This window comes from Ochotona curzoniae, unplaced genomic scaffold (assembly GCF_017591425.1).
Source record: "Ochotona curzoniae isolate NIBS_2020 unplaced genomic scaffold, NIBS_Ocur_1.0 contig_43, whole genome shotgun sequence".
Classification (NCBI taxonomy): Eukaryota; Metazoa; Chordata; class Mammalia; order Lagomorpha; family Ochotonidae; genus Ochotona; species Ochotona curzoniae.
In genome coordinates this window covers 26921397-26939102 of record NW_024466218.1, presented here as the reverse complement: position 1 = coordinate 26939102, position 17706 = coordinate 26921397, and positions in this window count along the sequence as shown.

Sequence of the window (17706 nt, the reverse complement as noted above, 5' to 3'; positions counted from 1 at the left end):
AGTGCGTCTTCCCTCCCAGGTGTGGGCTGAGGAGCTTGATGTTCGGGCTTCACCAGGCTGTTTCTAAATGAAGAGCCCTTGCAATTAAGTCGGGAGTGCAGTGTGCAGGGTTCCTCCATCTGAGGCAAAACGTTCCTCGCTAGTTTTTCTCTCCAGTTTGGTTGCTACTATTTATTCAGCCATCTGTATCTTCAGCTATATCTGTGAAGCGCTTCTGTGGTAGGCACAGGTGCAATCACAGGCAGTAATTCATGACCTTGTTCACATGTTGGGATCACCTAGGAAGCCTGAAAGACTCCTACAGACACACCCACCTCTGGAAGATTCCCTGCTTCCAGCCCTGGGTAGGGCCGGGCAGCTGGGAGCTGCCCGGGTGATCGTCATGCGCAGTCAGGGACCAGGCTCTGTTTGGAATGCTAAGTGATCTCCAGTGAGGTCTGTTACAGTCGAAAGGAGACTACTAGCCCCCTTCTCCAGAACAGCAGACAGCACCACTGCCTCCTCCAGGCACTTCCACAGCTTTTTCTCCTTGGAATTTTCAAGTCTCCATACGTGTGCTTCTGGACTTAGCTCTCTCAAACAATGACCGTAAACATAAACATGTCATCAAACCCTTGGTCCAGGGTTTGGCAACACTGTGGACAAAAAACTTTCTTTGTCAGTAACTCATGATTAAGTTTTGTATATCAGACATAAGTTTCTCACGTAAGTAAGTAGGTAGCTAGCAAGGAGAAGATGAGGTCACCGGCCCCTCCTTTCAACCCCACCTGTACCACCTACACTTTGTTCCCTACGAATATTCAATTAAACTCTGCTCCAGACACCATCCTCTATGCCTTCCTATCATCACATAGAGGGATGCAGCTAGGTCCGGAGTATGCCTGCACTCCCGCTTGTGTACTTGTGCTCTGCATGCCAGTACATCTTATTCTTCCACTAATATTCACTATGTTTCATCTTCGAATCCTTTCTTGCATCAGATACAAGAACCTAAACTCGTCCACCTGATAATACCTTGACCCAGCCACCCCCCCTACTAGACATTTCATCGTAGAATATAGCTTCTTCACGTTGGTCTATGTAGGATGTCCTTGTCTCCAAACATTCTTCCTTCCTTCCTCACTTTCCAGATTTGGAACTCAGGATTCCCCTTCAGCGTGCTTGTGGCTCCAGCATGACCGCTTGCTCATTATGTAACCCTGGGCGGGTTGTTCAGCCACTCCGGACTGTAGATGCTTCACTTTTCAGTTTGCAATAAAGCATGCCACAACCAACCACAAATAAGTTTATAGCCAAAGGGTTGTATGACGATGAATTGAGGATTGTGAAAGTATGGTTTTGATTAAGAACAAAATTGGCAATATCGTTAGTAGATATCTACTGTGAACTGCAGTTGGCACTTCACCTCTTCCTTTTTCTCTCCATAACCTTACCTCTAGTTTCAGAACCATGTAGAGATATTATTACAACTGATTTATGAGACCCTAAATAAGGTACAAAAAGCATAATTTTTCATGCTGGGTGGTTTTAAATCTACTTGGAATTAGATCTGGGAAAGTGTGAAAAGATTCAAAGACTTAAAAGACTCAAAAGGTGAAAAGTCCAGTCTTTGGGATGAGAGACAGAAAGGCTTCTGGGAGTTGCCTTGGGGGCTGGACCACTCTCCCCTGTTCAACTGCCATGCACAGGAAGACATGATTCCAACATGTGAACAAGGTCATACGAGCAGGTAGGTGGGGCACTTTCCTGGACTGAGTCACCAGAGCAGTGGCTTCAGACAGGTGATGGCAGCAGCTGTTAGTCACATGCTGTCCCCAAATTCCACTGCAGGATGACACAGCTCCTGCAGACTCGGGGCATGGTTCCAGGCTCCAGAGAACTGGCTCCTGCTGAGATCCCCAAGGCTCCCAAGGGGAAATCAGGAGAAAATCAGACAAGTGAAGGGAGCTTCCCAGTGTTGGGTCAAGCCCATCCCATTTTCCTTTCTCCAGGCCTCCCTCCTTGGGGCTCAGGGTTCATCCCCACATGGCACACAGCAGAGCAGGCAGCAGAGTGACTGTGGCTTCAGTCCCTAGGTGGAACTTGCAATTTCTAAGATGCAAGGGGTTGTGGAGGCAGAGGAGTGAGCAAGGAGAGGGCCAGCCCAGAAAGGGGGATCTGCTGGAGTCAAGGGAGGCAGGGATCCACACCAGGTAAGGAGAGATGGGGACCACACAAGGACAGCTCACTGTTCTGTCTCAGCGCTCACACTGAGCCACCTGCTCCCATCTGCTGTGCCCCCAGCCCAGCACTGAGCAGTCTCAGCCCTTCTCCTCACCTCCTGTGACTGCCATTGCTGGAGTGTCTCCCAGCCTTCCCCAGCACACCTTCCTATACCCCAGCCTGCATGGCCAGTCACCCTTGCAGGCCCCAATGTGCCCCAGCCTGGTCTAACATGGCCTCTGCGAACTTCAGGTGTTGTCAGTGCGACAGAGTCACAGGAGGGGCCTTGCAGAGGTGATCAGGCCCCAGGTGGGCACTCCTCTCTCGTGGTTGGGCCGAAGATTCTTATAAAAAGGGTTTCAGGAAGCATTTGACCCACTGGATCCTTGGTCTTGGATTTCTCACCATCCAGAATTATAGGAAAATAAATTGCAGTCTGTTATACATTAATAGCACAAAATGGGCTAAGGCTGGCCAGGGTGTTAGATTGCTTGCCATCAGAGGTCAGCCTGCACCTGCGCAGAGTGGACATGCCAATAACCACTTCCCCTAACCCTTCTTTCCTCCCTCTGTCTCCATTGTGGAAATCAGAGGCACAAGGTGCTGCTCTCATGGGAACAGGGTGATTCAGATTGAAATGTGAAGTTAGGCTCTTTCCAGCAGAAAGTGTGTCTGATTGGACAGGGGCCCACTGGCCCTGCTGTTTAGATGACATCATAGGATTTTCCCATATAATGGATGAGGTAGACTGGTAATGCCAAGGCTCAGCAAGAGGGATCCGCATTTAATATATACTTTTAAAATCATATGGATAGTTAAGAATAGAAACACATGCTATGCCAGTTTCTTGAACCTTCTCTGGAACCATCATGTATGAGAATATGCTGCCATGAGGGGAAGGTGCCAGCACAGGAAGCTACCGCAGAGTTTTCATATACTTCCTCAAGGCTGAGAACCACAAACTGTAACTGCCAGGTGGGGCCATGGGCTGAGGGGGTGGGCTATCGATTCCTTCACAAGTCAAGTGGCTTTCAAATCTCAGCCGCCAGCAAAATGGTGGAGGAAAGTAATGGCCTGAGTTATCACTGGATAGAAGGAAAACCAAAGCCAGGCTTTTCATGGACAGCTTGGAAGAAGCCTAAAGAACTGAGAGTCATTGTGTAAGGCAGAGCCTTCCGCAGCTACGCCAGCCCTACAGTCTGGGAAATGAGCAAGGGACAAAAATAACATTGTTGCAAGCACTGTCTGGTTCATCCCCAGACACAAGAGCTCATTAGTAAACAATGAAAAACACTTTCCGCTAGTTTATTGGGAAATAGCCTTCAAATGCCACTTTACCTTTCATGCTTGTATTTTCATATTTGATCATTTGTGATATCTGTTACATTGACTTTTACAGTAATTTCTTTTTTTTTTTTTTTGTCTATTTGTGTTTAAGAAAGAAAGAGGAGATAGAAAGAGAACGCTACCATTTTAGGGTTCCCTTGCCAAATGCCCTCAACAGTCATTTCTGGATGGAACCCCAGCTAGATGGCTGGAGTTCAGTTACCTGAATCATCGCTATTGCCTCCCAGGGTTGCATTAGCAAGATGATGGTGTCATGAGCAGGGGCCAGGACAGGACCCCAGGCGTGCTGATGTGAGCTGTGGAAATGCTTGCCCCTGCAGTGCTGACTAGCTTGTCCTCATCGTATCAGAACCAACCACAGAGACTTTTCAACACGTACAGCTGTAAAGGCGAAGAATCCTATTTGTAAGATTTCACTTTATATAGACATTTTTTTTTTTTGGTTGCAGAACCACAAAAGGTTGCTGTGGTGGGTGATTTACAAAATGCTTCAAGTGCAGATGTTATGTTACCTTGGGATCGTGTTCTATGAGAGAAAGACCATGAAAATGTGAGTTTAAACAGTTTCGATTTTAGACTGCTAGAAAAGAACTAATTTATGTATTTTTAAGTAGATTAAGGCTATAAAATCACTGCAGTGCTTGTGTAACATTGGATCCATCTAAGTAATACACGTAAAGTAGTCCCACTGGGGCTGGCGTTTGGTCTTGCCATCAAGATCCCATGTCAGAGTACTGGGGTTCAAGTCCCGCTCCAGCCCTCAGCTCCAGCTTCCTGCTAATGCAGTTCTTGGAAAGCAACGGTGAAGCTTAAGGAATTGGGCTTCTGCCACCCCTGTGGGAGACCCGGATTGAGCTCCTGGTTCCTGTCTTGTGCCCCTGCCAGGCGCCCTGTGACCATGTGGAATGAGCCGGCAGAACGGAATGCTCTCTGTCTCTCCAAGTTTAAAACTTTAAAAATAGTTCCATTTAGAGGTCTGCATATTTACAAGAGGTGTCATATGCCAGAAATGACCATCTGGCGCAATGGTGTCAGCTAATTTAAGCTTATAAGGTATGGCAAGAGCTGGAGGGATATGTTAGGAGGGATGCAAAAGGAAAACATCTCAAGAGTTCTGCCACTTCATTGAGTCTTAGCCTTGGTTGTACATTGGAAACACCTGGAGAGTGTTGAAAAGACGCCAATCCCTGGGCCCCACTGAAGACTAAATAAATCAGATCCCAGGAGTGGGGGCGTTGGGAAACCAGGTGTTGGTGCTTGCTTTAGGCACTGTGGAGTTCTCAGTGTGTTGAGAATTGAGGGGCTCTGGGGTCCTGGGTGGATGAGGACCCCTCCCCCCAAGATAACAGACAATTGTAAGGACCTTGAGGGAAGAGCAGCTGGCTAAAGCTCTGGAATCCTGACAAAGCAATGAGAACTCAGAATGTTCTGGACTTCTCCTGAATGCAATATGCAGCAAAGAGCCACACTCTCTGTCTTCTAAAACTACACCAGATTGTGCCGCCCCTTGATGCAGTTGGCATGGTCCGAGAAGCACCCCCTTGTGTTGTGCCTCCTTCTTCACTGGCTGGGATCACTCTTTGTCACAACCGAGGTAAACCACTCCTTCCCTAGACTTTCTACAACATGCTGGGATGACCTCTAGGCCTGGGAAGGTGGGAAATAAAAAAAAGATTTGGAGGCATGGATTGGAGATGAACAACCACACTCCCGACTCCTACAGATGATATGCAGGTGCTACATTAGTAGCTCATGTTCCCCAGTACATTCCTCATTCTTTACGCTGATTCTGACCCATGCCAATGAAATAGTTTGCACTTGACTTTGAGCTCAAATGAAACTTTAAGATGCCACATTTGGTGCCAGAGAAGCAAAGGCCCCAAACTGCATGAATTCCTGGGCCATATCAAGCCCAGAAATAGTGCCAGAAGTTAAACCCAGAGGATGAGGAGTGGTAAGACAGAAATTCCTGCTGGCTACATGACATCCTGGGGCTTTGTCAGGCAGGTGGGCTGAGTGAGGTGCGTGCTGAGCCCTGTACTCCAACTCCTTGGTGATGTCTAAGCGATCTCCCATTGTTAGAAGCTTGTGTTAGTTGGAGGACGTCTGCACTGTCTGCATGGTGCCTGTGTTCTACCAGAAGTGCTGGCCTCTCTGTGCTGCTGACAGCTTCTACTGCACCTGCGCAGCCACCTGCCCCTGATGGACTGATTGAGTTTACAAAGCCTCGCACAGCCTTCTCCAGTATCTTTCACTTACCATCAATATCTGACAGCAAGCTCTAAAGTTTGCTAGCCACACCTAATTCTGGGAACAGCCCTGTAAGAAAGGTGTGTCTCAGACACACGATACTCTGTTAAAGTTCCATTCCTGGCGTGTCAGTTCCTGTGCCTGCTTGGAACAACACACCACAAACTGGGTAACTTAAAACAACAGAGGCTGATTCTCACAGGCCTGAAGGCCAGAAGTCTGAAATCAGAACCACTGGATTAGAATCGAGGTGCTGACAGGGCCGCATACTATCCAGGGGTCCCAGGACAGAGTCTGTTCTTGCCTCCTGCAGCTTCTAATGGCTTCCACTGTGGCCACTCGTGGTCATGTCAATCCCTGCTTTACTTTCCTGTTGTCTGTTTGCTTCAGGAGAAAAGTGATTGCTTTGAGGACCCAGCTAACCCAGGATAATTTCTTGACCTCAGAATCCTTAACTTAAATCTCCTCTGCAAAAGGCTTTTTGCCAAATAATGTAACATTCACAGGTGCTTCAGTTTGAATGTAGCCTTTCCCCAAAAAGCATGTAGCATGTGTTGGAAATTAACCCATCATGCAACAGTGTTGGGAGGTGGAGCCTAACGGGAGGGGGGTTAGTCCTGAGGCTGTGAGGGTGGAAGCCTTGTGGCTGGATGAAAGCCAGTTACCAAAGGAGTTGAGGCTTGAACTCAGTCTCTCTGTCTCACCACCGTCATTAACCACATTTTGACACATCAAGCAGAGCCCCACCAACTGTGGCCCCATGAGCGTGGACTTCCTAGTGTCGAAAACTGTGAGTCAAACGGATTTCTACTGCTTGTAAGCTACCCAGTCTGTGACTATCTGCTATAGCGGCACAAAATACAACAGGTGTCAAAGATTAAGACCCTTGACTTTGGCAAGGATGATTCCATCTACTACACCTGCTGGAAGAGAGATGAACTGTTGTAATGAGTGCCCCCAGTAACTAAAATGTATCTCGTGTAGAGTCCCTGGTGTTAGCCTTTCCTTTAGGATCTGGCTTCCGGGCTGCTAAATGGGCAGTGCCACCGGTAACAGCAGTGCTCACCCTGACACATTCTCAAAATCTAAGTGCCTGTCTGAACTGAGAATCTGGAGGAAAATGTTCCAGATAGTTGTCAGAGCACAGTGTGGATGGAGATGAAGGATGATGGGCTCCTGAATTTGGCCTGAGGAAGTTATACAATGAGTCATTAGGAGAGCAAGAGGAACTTGGTAATTAAATATTGTTCCGTGTCAGGGTTGCCATTTTACAATAAGGGCTCTCTTAAGTCCTAGGTGTTCTTGGAGCGTAGGGAAAATCTACAGCACAAAAGGACAATTCTCTAGGCCACGAAGAGCAAAAATTGGGCAGGATATTCAGTGTTAGATGCTACTGCACAGAAAACCAAGTAACACAAGAGCAGAGTTGGACAGTCTTGCTAAAACCTCTGTCTATACAGCTCCTTTTGCAGATGAATCTGAAGTGCCACTGGTAAATGTGAAGGGATCTTTCAGGACAACCATAGACATGTGTGGCTAAGCTTGTCTCACGCCTCTGTGAGTCCCCTGCACATGATGGGCCCCATCACGTGTTCATGAGTGTGCTGGGATTCTCACTCCAGAGGGAAGGGCTTCAGGCATGCAAAGCATTTTTAGCACTGGGTAGGTGGTAGATTCCAGTTATTCTTTTCTGGCTTTGGCTATACTAAGGACTACAGAGCTATACTTTGCGTTTGGGCAGCTTCACATTCTGTTTGAATGAACACAATGGATACAGGGTTTTCTTTGGGGTTTTAAGAGCATCAACTCTATCCGCATGTATATTTAGTCCATTTTGAGTCAATCAAATAATTCAAAGAAATGATTCACTGCTTTTCTTCCTTCCTAATCTTTTGACGTGTTTATTTTCTCAACACTTCTGAGCTGTTCTGCATTTCTTGTTATCCACCCTTTACACACACACACACACACACAGTGGGCTTACCATCATTGTTTTGTGCCAGCTGCCATGTGACTAATAGGCAACTAGAGTTTTCTCTTGAATGTCAGTGGAATATTAAATATTGAGAGTCCTTTGATGTGATGCAAGTGTTTGGGTGATGATTTTAACCACACTGCTGCAAAAGAACACTAATCCACTAAAAGTCTCTCCAAAAAGAACCGAGCCAGGGACACTCCTGGCTGCAGCAGCACGTGTGGAGTGTCAAACTTTAGGCTTGATTTACTATTGTGGTTCTGCCTAGGGGACTTACCCCTACCGGGTCCATCTGTCTGAGGAATTGTGCCTAACTTTATTCCAGATGATTCTCAGCTAAGTATCAGGTCCCAGCCTCTGTGTCTGTCATTCCTTAGGGATGCCTCTCCTAACCTAGAGCCTAGTTCTGATCTACCTGCTCCTGCAGGTCCTAGTCACTCAATACCTTATTCATGTATCATTCATTCATCTCAGTACATGCCAGGCAATGAGTTAGAAGTTGAGCTTGTGGTATGAAGACAAGTACACCCTTAAGATGGGGAGGGATGGGTTGTTAGACATCAGCCACCTGCACACAGCAAAGCTTGGATTCAGTCATGACAAATACACCCAAAAGAAAGGGACATGATGGGAAAACTCATGAAGAACATAGTTAGGACTGATCTCAGACCACAGGCTCCAGCTGAAGAGGTCAGACCAGGTGATGGTGCTTGCCCAGGGGCCTGCTTCAGGGCTTTGGACCAGGGTCTTTTAACAAAGCACTAAATTCTGAGGTCTCCCAGCTCTGGGCTGTGCCCTTCCATTCCTAGACCCTGACCAGCCTGTGGTGGGCATGGGCCCTGCCCTAGGAGAATGATACGGCTTTTTTGGCCGAGTAAGCACTTGTGGGAGCATAGGAGATTCCATAACAGGGACAACATAAGACTCTGCAAGGATAACTGCCCACAGGCCATGACAGGTGATCAAGGAACCAGAGATGAGACAGCAACAGGAATCTAAAAGGAGAGAGTGTGTGTGAGAGCACAAATTGTGTGTGTGTGTGTGTGTGTGTGTGTGTGTGTGTGTGTGTGTATTAGGAGTTGCCCGTGATGGGTCCTAGTTTCTCTTTCAATAATCACTGGGATGATGGTGCCTGGTGACCATGTTTGTGCCATACCACTCAGCCCTCAACCACCATCAATGGCATGGGAGGTGCAAGAGCTAGCAAGAATATTCAGTCTACTGGCCACAGTTGCCTGGGCCAGGGAGGGCACCCATCCTACTGCAGACGCTTCTGAAGATTCCTCCAAGGTTTTCCAAAGTGGAGCTAAGGAAAGGATCCACTAGCCAGGTCCTAGCCAACTAGGTGAAGCCAACACGCAGTAGGAGAGAATGGGAGGGAAAGAGGTTTCTGTTTAGAGAAAGCACAAATGGGAGAGAGAGAAACTGAATGGTCCTGCAGTGCTACTCAGATTCCTAGTTCTAGTTGTTTCTGAGGCCCAGAAACACCTGCCCTTACCGTAACTCGATTGTTCAACTCCCTAAGAAATTCCTTCTCTAAACAGGATCCAATGGGGCTTTTCCTACTTTATAACCAGAGACTACCAATAAGCATGAATGGTTGGGTACAAGACAAAGAAAGGGCCAGGCCCACTGCTACATTAGGGCTTGACATAGCCCCTCCCACTTTAATCATTATCATTTCAGATCTTTGGAAAACAATACTTTGAAGAACTTACTATCTCACCAATAGCCAGTGTTTGCCCTTGATTACGTTCTTATAGTGTCAGTTTGACATGACTTGGCAAATTTTAGGCATCTAGGTGCTGATACAGGTCCTGTACCAGGAACCTGAGCAAGATCAGTGGCCATAACAGAAGTCTATCCCTTTTCTAGCCGATGACTGTGTTGCGGCTGTCCTTAGCTAAGCAGCACAGGTCCTGGGGCTCAAACACTAGAACTTTCTACTGCTGTGCCCTGGAGGTTACAAATCTGAGGCCCAGGAGTGAGCAGCCCTGGCCCCTCCTGAGCAGAAGGTGGGGGCAGCCCTGCTGTAGGCCTCTCTTCTTGGCTTGTATGTTGCTCTTCTCGCCTTATCAACAAATCAGCCTCCTTGGACATCTGTGGCCTCCTTTTGCTTCTTATATGGACACAGTTGCACCGGATAAGAGCCCACCTAACGACCTCATTTTAGTTTAACTACCTCTTAACAACTCTATCTCCAAATGTAGCCCCATTCTGAGGTGTGGGGGTGTTGCGAGGTGCAAGAGAAATCACAGTGGACCCAAGTGTAGGATGTTAGGAGGAGTCTTTATTTCCCAAGCTTGGAGACAGCAGCTCCCATTGCACTCCAGGAGCCACTGCGCAGAGCTGCCAAAGTCAGGGGTTTTAAGCTTTCATCCTCCAATCAGATTGAGAGCCATGCACTACAAACAAAATTTTAGACAGGAAGAGAATTACCAGAGCCCAAAGTTTTCCTATAGTTAACTAACCTAACCTAGCACAACAGGAGGCAGGAGGGGCCAGGTACCCGATCCTCTGGAGTGATTTCCGCATCGTAGGTTGTGAATGATACGGAAGGAAGGAGGGGCAGGGTGCGCTTTTCGTGCCTTCAATGAACGTGAATGGCAGGAGAGGATGCAGGGAGGGCAGGATGTGGAAACTCTGTTTCCATGCCCTGTCCGCTGTCAATTAACCCGACAAGCAGTGTGTGCCATCAATGGCAGCGCCCCATTACAGGGGCAAAGCCAACACAAGATTTTTGAGGGGCCACAGTTTAGCCCATGGCAGCCTTTCTGGGGGTAAGCCACTGTGGTTTGGGTGTTGTCCATTACCACACCATATCCCAGATTGACTGAAACTGGAGAACTATCGGGTGAAGATGCCCAAAGACAGCTTACTTGTGTTGTCTGTGTGTTATTTATGACCCCAAGAAAACCCGTACCAGGAATTACATTTAAAAACTTACATGTGGCACCGCCATGGCTAATTAGCTCATAGCCATACTCTTACAGCTGAAACATCCTCATGTAGGGGAAACTGAGGACCAGGAAGAAAAAAAATCTCTCCTGAGGCACACAGGAAGGCTCCAGGTACACACTGGCTCCCAGGAGAAATAGGTGCTGGGCGATTCCCATCCCACAGGGATCCAAAATGGCATTGTCATCCGTGGGCCTCTTCCCTCAGGCTGCTCTGTAGGTTCCAGACTGGTTGGGGAGGCTCAGGTCTATCAGGTCTCCTTGTCTGTGCTTCTCACTCACCCAGGAGTAATCCTCTGACCAGTGACAAGCTAATGTCATCATCACAAGATCAAATATGTCCCCTACCCGCCAAGCCTCACTTTCTCCTTATGTTTCTGAGGTGATTCAGAAGCTACGGAGTGGCTTCCTTGTCCTGGGCAGCTCCTTCAGACTCTGAGAGGGGCTCCCCATGGACAGAAAACATCCTGGCTTAGTGGCTGCTGTGACAAATTAGCACCAAGTCAGTGACTTGAAAGGCTTATTTTTTCATGGCTGGATGCAGAAGTTTTGCATGAAGGCATCAGCAAAGCCAAGTAGCTTTTGGAAGCTCCAAGAGAAATCCTCCTGATCCTTTACTCCTTCCGGTTCCTGGAATTCTGTGTCCCTTACCTTGCTCACTGTCCCACTGCCAACTCTGCCCCATCTTTGGAGGGTCTCCTTTTCTCTGTCTGCAGTCTCCCAAGATCTTAATCTCATAAGAACACACTCTCAGCCCATGGGAGAATTCTGTGTGGTCTCAGGATTCCTAGCTGACATTCACAAAGATCCTTTCCCTAAATAAAGCTACACTCACAGTGGCCAGGGATTGGTGTGTAGCTGTATTGCCGATGGGAGGTGCTGTTCAACCCACTGCATCTTTGTGCATCATTCCCTGAAAATTGGTTCCCAAGGCACGTGTGAAGTGTGATTGATGCTTCAGCCTGACCTGCCTGCCCCTTTCTTGACTAGCATGTCTGCTGTCAGCCTGTGCATGAGAAAAGCTCCCTGTCCTTCCTCTTCCTCTCTCAACATTTTCAGTGCTGACATCAAATGTATCAGGGTTTCTCCCACACCAAGCCACACTCTAGTTCCCCATTTGTAGCAGCTGGGCATTTGGTTCTGGCACTTTCTACCTAAAATCCATGCATGCCTCATGGGTGGAGGGTTCAGATCCACAAGGCTACCCTGATTGTCCCCTGTGCTTCCAATCAACTAGCTGTGACTCGAGGGTTCCTGCCACCTCCCTCTCGTGTTTGATAATGTGCTAAAATGGCTCACAGAACTCAGGATAACATCTTACCTGCTAGAGCACGGATTTGTTGCAAAATGGCATGATTTGACTCAGGAGCAGCAGAGGGCAGAGATCCACAAGGTCAGGTCTGAGGGAGAAGGGCATGCCCCACCCACCCAACACCTCCCTGTGCCCAGCAACCAGAAAGGATCTCAACCGTCTTGCATGGGCTTTGTCCTTGAGCTTCCCACAAAGTCATGGCTGACTACTAAGTCTCCACCCCTACACCCCATCCCAGAGGGTGGAACTAAAAGTTCCAAACTTCTGGTCCTGGCTTGGGCTCTTCTGTGAGCCATCAGGTAGTCACTTGATCAGAACGGGGATGCCACTGCCATTGGTGTGAGTGGCACAAAATTAGACTGTTTTCATAAAATTATAGTATTCAGACCAGGGATACTAAGTTAGGACCCAAGATAAGCAAAAGTGCCTTCCAATACTGGTTCCTTTGAAACAGAATATTTCTTACATCCTGTTTGACTTCTTGCTCCTTGGAAATGGCTTGAAAATTCTTGGAAAGAAAGCTTTCATCTCTCCTTTGACTTTCTTCTGTTTCCATAACACCTCACCCCAGGAGCAGCCACCTCTGGGGTCTGTCCTTTAGCCCTGCCTCCCTCCTGGGACATCCAGGTGCCCCCTCTGTACAGAATGGCCCAGCTCCCCTGTAAGTTAGAGCCAGTTCCCCCAGAATGAGAGCCAGCTGTACCTGTTCTTGCATGAAGCCCCTTTTCCTGTAGGAGATGCCCTCTTCACTGCTCCATAATAAGGGTAGGTGACAGAAGACCAGTAGACAGCAAGGTGTGGCCTTTGGATAAACATCCTAAAGGTGGCATGCAAAATGAGGTGTGGGCTAGATGCCAGGCTAAGTGGGAACAGCTGGAGGAAATGAAGGTCTTTAGATAATAGCAGACTTTGGGAATCCCAAGAGCTGAGTTGAAACCAAGGTCATTGTCATTAGTCTTCTGGGTAAATGCTTCTGGGCTCTGCTCTCCATGATGCTCACTGACTTAAGCCTTCACATACCTTAACCGAATGAAAAGTCAGCGTCCCTGTTTGAAGACAAGCAAGTCGAGGCACATGGAGCTGAAGCATCCTAGAAGGGCAGGTCAAGATCAGCATCCTATCAGAGAGGCCTAATTGCACTCGCTGCTCCCCATCCAGAGGGAGAGAGGAAGGAGCTTTCCTATGTTTCACACCAGAAGATAAATGGAGGGCCTATGGGCCAGCATTCCAGGGAGTCAGATTGCTGGTTCAGCCATGGGAAGAATTCTGCCACAGTGAAGCTGCCCAGAAACAAGTGGGTGGTCTGTGGGCCATGGGCCTCTATGCTTTGGAGTGTCTCAAGTCAGCGACCCTCTGCCAGGGTTATATTGAGGAATTCTGCTCTGGAATGAAGGCTAGGTTGGAAGAACTCAGTGAAAGAAACTGTGTGCTTTATTTCATAAAGCCTTAGGGATTCTGTGCTCTTCTGTAAATGCCTGCCATGCCAGCACTCCCAAGGCCTGAGCAAGTCTTTCACAACACTTCGTTCACAAGAGCCCGCATTTTCCGTACCTTCCCTGGGAAGAGCAGGGTCGGTCCCTGACTGTTCCTTGGCTCGCTTCTCCCATTGTATTCCCTCCGTCTTGTTCAGGATTGAGCCTCCTCTTGCTCTGTTCAGTGAGGAACAGTGGGGTGCTGCTACTCTCTGCCCAGCATTGCTGAGACCTGCAGAAGGCTGCATTCTTAATTCTTTGAGTGAATGGATGACTCCACAGGTGCCAGGATCAGCTCACCTATCTATTTCATGGCCCGTGTTTCAGATTCTCAGGCCACGTGTTCTGTGCAGGGTTCCATCAGTCTCTCCATTTCCCATGATGCTGAGTGTATTTGTTCTGAAAGCTGAAGAATCCTGCCCTGAAGTCAGCGGTGAGGGCATAGATAATGACAACTATCGTCTTCATTAGCCACCAACATTTATCCAGGACTCCCTCCGTGCCAGGGTTCATCGTGAGCACTTGTTGTGTATTTTCTCATTTAATCTCCATAACCTCAGCCCTTGTTCTGAGGGGTCCTGTTGGGTAGTTCACAAGGAGCAGAGTGGACATTCTGTTCCCAAAAGTTGGGCTCCTTTGCACACACCCCTTTAGTCTACACTCGCCTGCCTGGAGTGTGTGCAGGTGCCAATAGCAGAGGGACACTGGTTGGGCTGTCCAACCTCCTGGGCTTCGGCTGGAGAAAGAGCAGACCTGGCTACCCCATCGCTGCCTCCAGCTCCCACCTTCCAGAAGGTGGCAAGACAGCAGCTCCAGAGTGCATTTGTGGCCCTAGGCACACACCCGGCAGCCAGCCAAGGTCCCAGCTGCCTGGTTTTTGTGCTGTTTGTGGGTAAACATGACCTTGTTTGATTCAGAAACCCATCCCAGGGACTCTTTCTCTGTGGTGGCGCTGAAGAATTTGCCACTCATTACTGAATACAGGTGGAAAGCTGGTAGCCAGCACCTGCATGCCACCCTCTGCATTTGTCAACTTCCTTCTGACTGCCCCATGAGTCACAGGGTGCATTTCCTCATTGGGCAGCCCGTGTGCGAGGGCCTTGGGTCGACAGACAGGCGCTGAGTCTGCATGTGCGGCTGGTCCAGCATGGTCTGGGCCGCTGAGTAACAAGGCCATGTTTGCTGCTTGGTAGATGAAAGTTGCCTTCTTGTGCTGGAAATGGATAGAACTGCTTCTGACCCATGTTTGTTCCCGCTTGTGGTTCCTTCTTTCCAAGGGTGGGAAGTCACTTGCGTTCAGCTGCCTAATGGGAAATGCATGGTGGGCAGGGAAGGCACACACACTTGTGTTCAGAAATGACCCATGTGGCTTCAGCTTGCCTCAAAAGGATGACGACCTGGCTCTGGCTTGTGGCGGGAGGAAGCCCCCAGCTTGGGGGCAGCTCATGTGAAAGCCACATGGTGGCTGATTGTGGAAGCCTTCCCAGAATGCACCTGTCTGGAGTCCCTGGCCTCTCCCATGGCATCTGCATGGGCAGGTGCCATATCAGAGAACCTGACATTGCTGGGTCTTGGAAATTACTTTAAAAAAGTATCCATTTATTTGAAAGGCAGATATTATAGAGAAGGATAGACAGAAAGAAAGATCTTCCATCAACTGATTTACTCCCCAAATGGCCACAATGCCTGAAACTGAGCTGATTTGAAGTCAGGAGCCAGGAGCTTCTTTTGGGTCTCCCACATGGGTTCAGGGACCCAAGGACTTGAGCTGTCCTCTGCTGCTTTCCCAGGCCACAAGCAGGGAGCTAGATTGGAAGTGGATTGTATGGGACAGAATCTGGTGCTCACATGGGATACTGGTGCCACAAGTAGAGGATTAGCCCACTATGCTACTGTGCCAGTCCCTTAGAGATTACTTTTTAAGGGTTATTTGGGAGCAAAGATCCATTCCTGGCAAATCCCTCTGTGGTGGCAATATGCATTCTTCGTGGGCTGATTGAATTCCTGCAAATTGGCATGAGTCATCGAGAGTCGGGTCTGCAGTGTGAAGCAAGTGCAAAAGCTCAGTAATGTTTTGAGTCAAAGTCAAAACACAGCAATAAAGCGGAGGGTTGGATGCTCTCGCGTGGCTGCTGAATTGGTTGGAAAAACAATTTCCCAAGCTGAGCCAAGCAGCAGCAGAGCTTGGAGCTGGGGTGGGCGGGACCGTCGGAGGCAGGAAAGCAGGAATCAGAAAGCTCTTCCCTGAGGATTAAATCTGCACACTCCAGGCCCCCACTGGGGCTCAGGTACACCCTCCGCCCAATGCTGTTCCTCAGGGGAAGTCACCCCCAGCCTTCCTCAGCACTCTGACATTGAGGATTCTACGGCGGCGCCAGGTTTGGAGGGGCGCTGCTCTGAGCCCCACCACTCTTCTACATAGGTCGCCTTACAGCCCCAATATAACCACCAGGTATTCGCAAAAGCAAGGGAGTCCAGGCTGGAAAACTCTCCAGCAGGGGGCGCGTGGCTCCCATCTCGGCCATAGCCTCAGGGCCCCTGGCTCCTCAAATGCAAACCAGAAAAATCACAGGGATCACCCAGACCCCCACTGCCAGACAGTCCCTGGCTCGGGTTGGGGTGGGGGTAGGGAGAAATGAATGAACCCACAAGGAGGATGGCATCAACACCTTGGCACAGCTGAACGTTCCAGGAGAGCTCCAGCCCATCGTCCCCAGGGGAATTGGCTCACTTTTGACCACAATCATCCCTCAATCCACTCCCAAATCTGCCCTGCTCTGAGGGGCCTGGCGTGGACCTGAGCCCGGGGCCCTTAGTTTCCCCTCCAGGACCTTGCGCCTCATGGAGAGAAGAGTTCTAAACGGAGGGATAGTACTGCCTGCAAGCAGGAGGAGCATTTACTTAGGGTGAGTGTGGGATGCCACACACACAGCGTTATCCGTCAGGAGCAGGCCAGAGGGTTGCTTAGAGAGAGGACGAGGAAGTTGGAGTGACACCAGAATTCTCGGCCTTTGTTATGAGGTTCAAGGTGGGGCGTTGGGGTGTGTGAAGTTAGCTGGGAATTGCATGGTGTCTCCTCGTGCCATTTAATATCTGTGGTATGTTCACCAGGTCTCCCCTTTTGGTCTTAGGTAAAACACAAGGGCATCCTTAGATGGTGCCCACTCTAGGCTGACCTGTGAAGGATAATATTATATGGAGGGGCTGCTAGAATTGCAGCTCACTTAGCCTAGCTAGCCACCTGTCTACGCACACTCCAACAGGACCCCTGGGAATGTCCCAGGAGCAGTACCCTCCGCTTCCCTTAGCAGAGTCCACCTTTGGGTAGTGACGGCTTTATTTTGTTTTTAAGGAATAAAAACAGAAGGTAACTTCTGCTCCCGGGTCCCAGCCCTCTCCTTTGGATCCTGTTGTGTAACCAACATCTGAACCCAGACCTGAGCCAGCCCTCACATGCTGAATGCCAGCATGGCTATGAGTTGAAGACTAGAAAACAAGTGCTTACAAACCTACAGAACCAGTGGAACTTTTGTGCACTCCTGGTGGGAAAGTGAAACAGTACAGTTGCTGTGGGAAAAGGCCTAGCAGTTCCCCAATTAAGCCCCAAGTCAGCAGGCGGCGGGCAATACTTCCGGGGACATGCCACAAGAACTGCAAGCAGAGATCTGAGCAGGTGTTGGCATGCACCTGTTCTTAGTAGTGTTACAATAGCCAAAAGGTAGAAGAAACGCAAATATTCACAAAAAGATGAATGAATGGGTTAACAAAATGAGGTGAAGAACATAGCAGAATATTATTCAGCCTTAAAAAGGGGAATGGTGCTGCACTGATGCTGTGGCATGTGAGCAAAGCCTCCTCTAGTATCGGGGGTCCTCCCGTCCCGCGGAAGAAATCACCCGACACTTGAGAGAGTCTCTAAGGCGCCTTTATCCTGCTCCTCCGTCCCGTCGTGACCGTTGTCCGTTGACCGTTATCACCGTTATATCCGTTACGCTCCAGCCCCTCCCCCGCCAAGCCCCCCGCTTAACTGTCAAACTTGACCAATCAACTTAAAGAGAACCAAGGCACACCAATCAGGGCAAAGGGCCAATCACAGGGCAGGAAATGGTCAGTGCCCCCAACAGCTCCCCCTTCTTGTTTTATTAAGCAAGGGACCGTGCCTGTCTTAGGTGTTCCGAGTTCAGGCTCCCC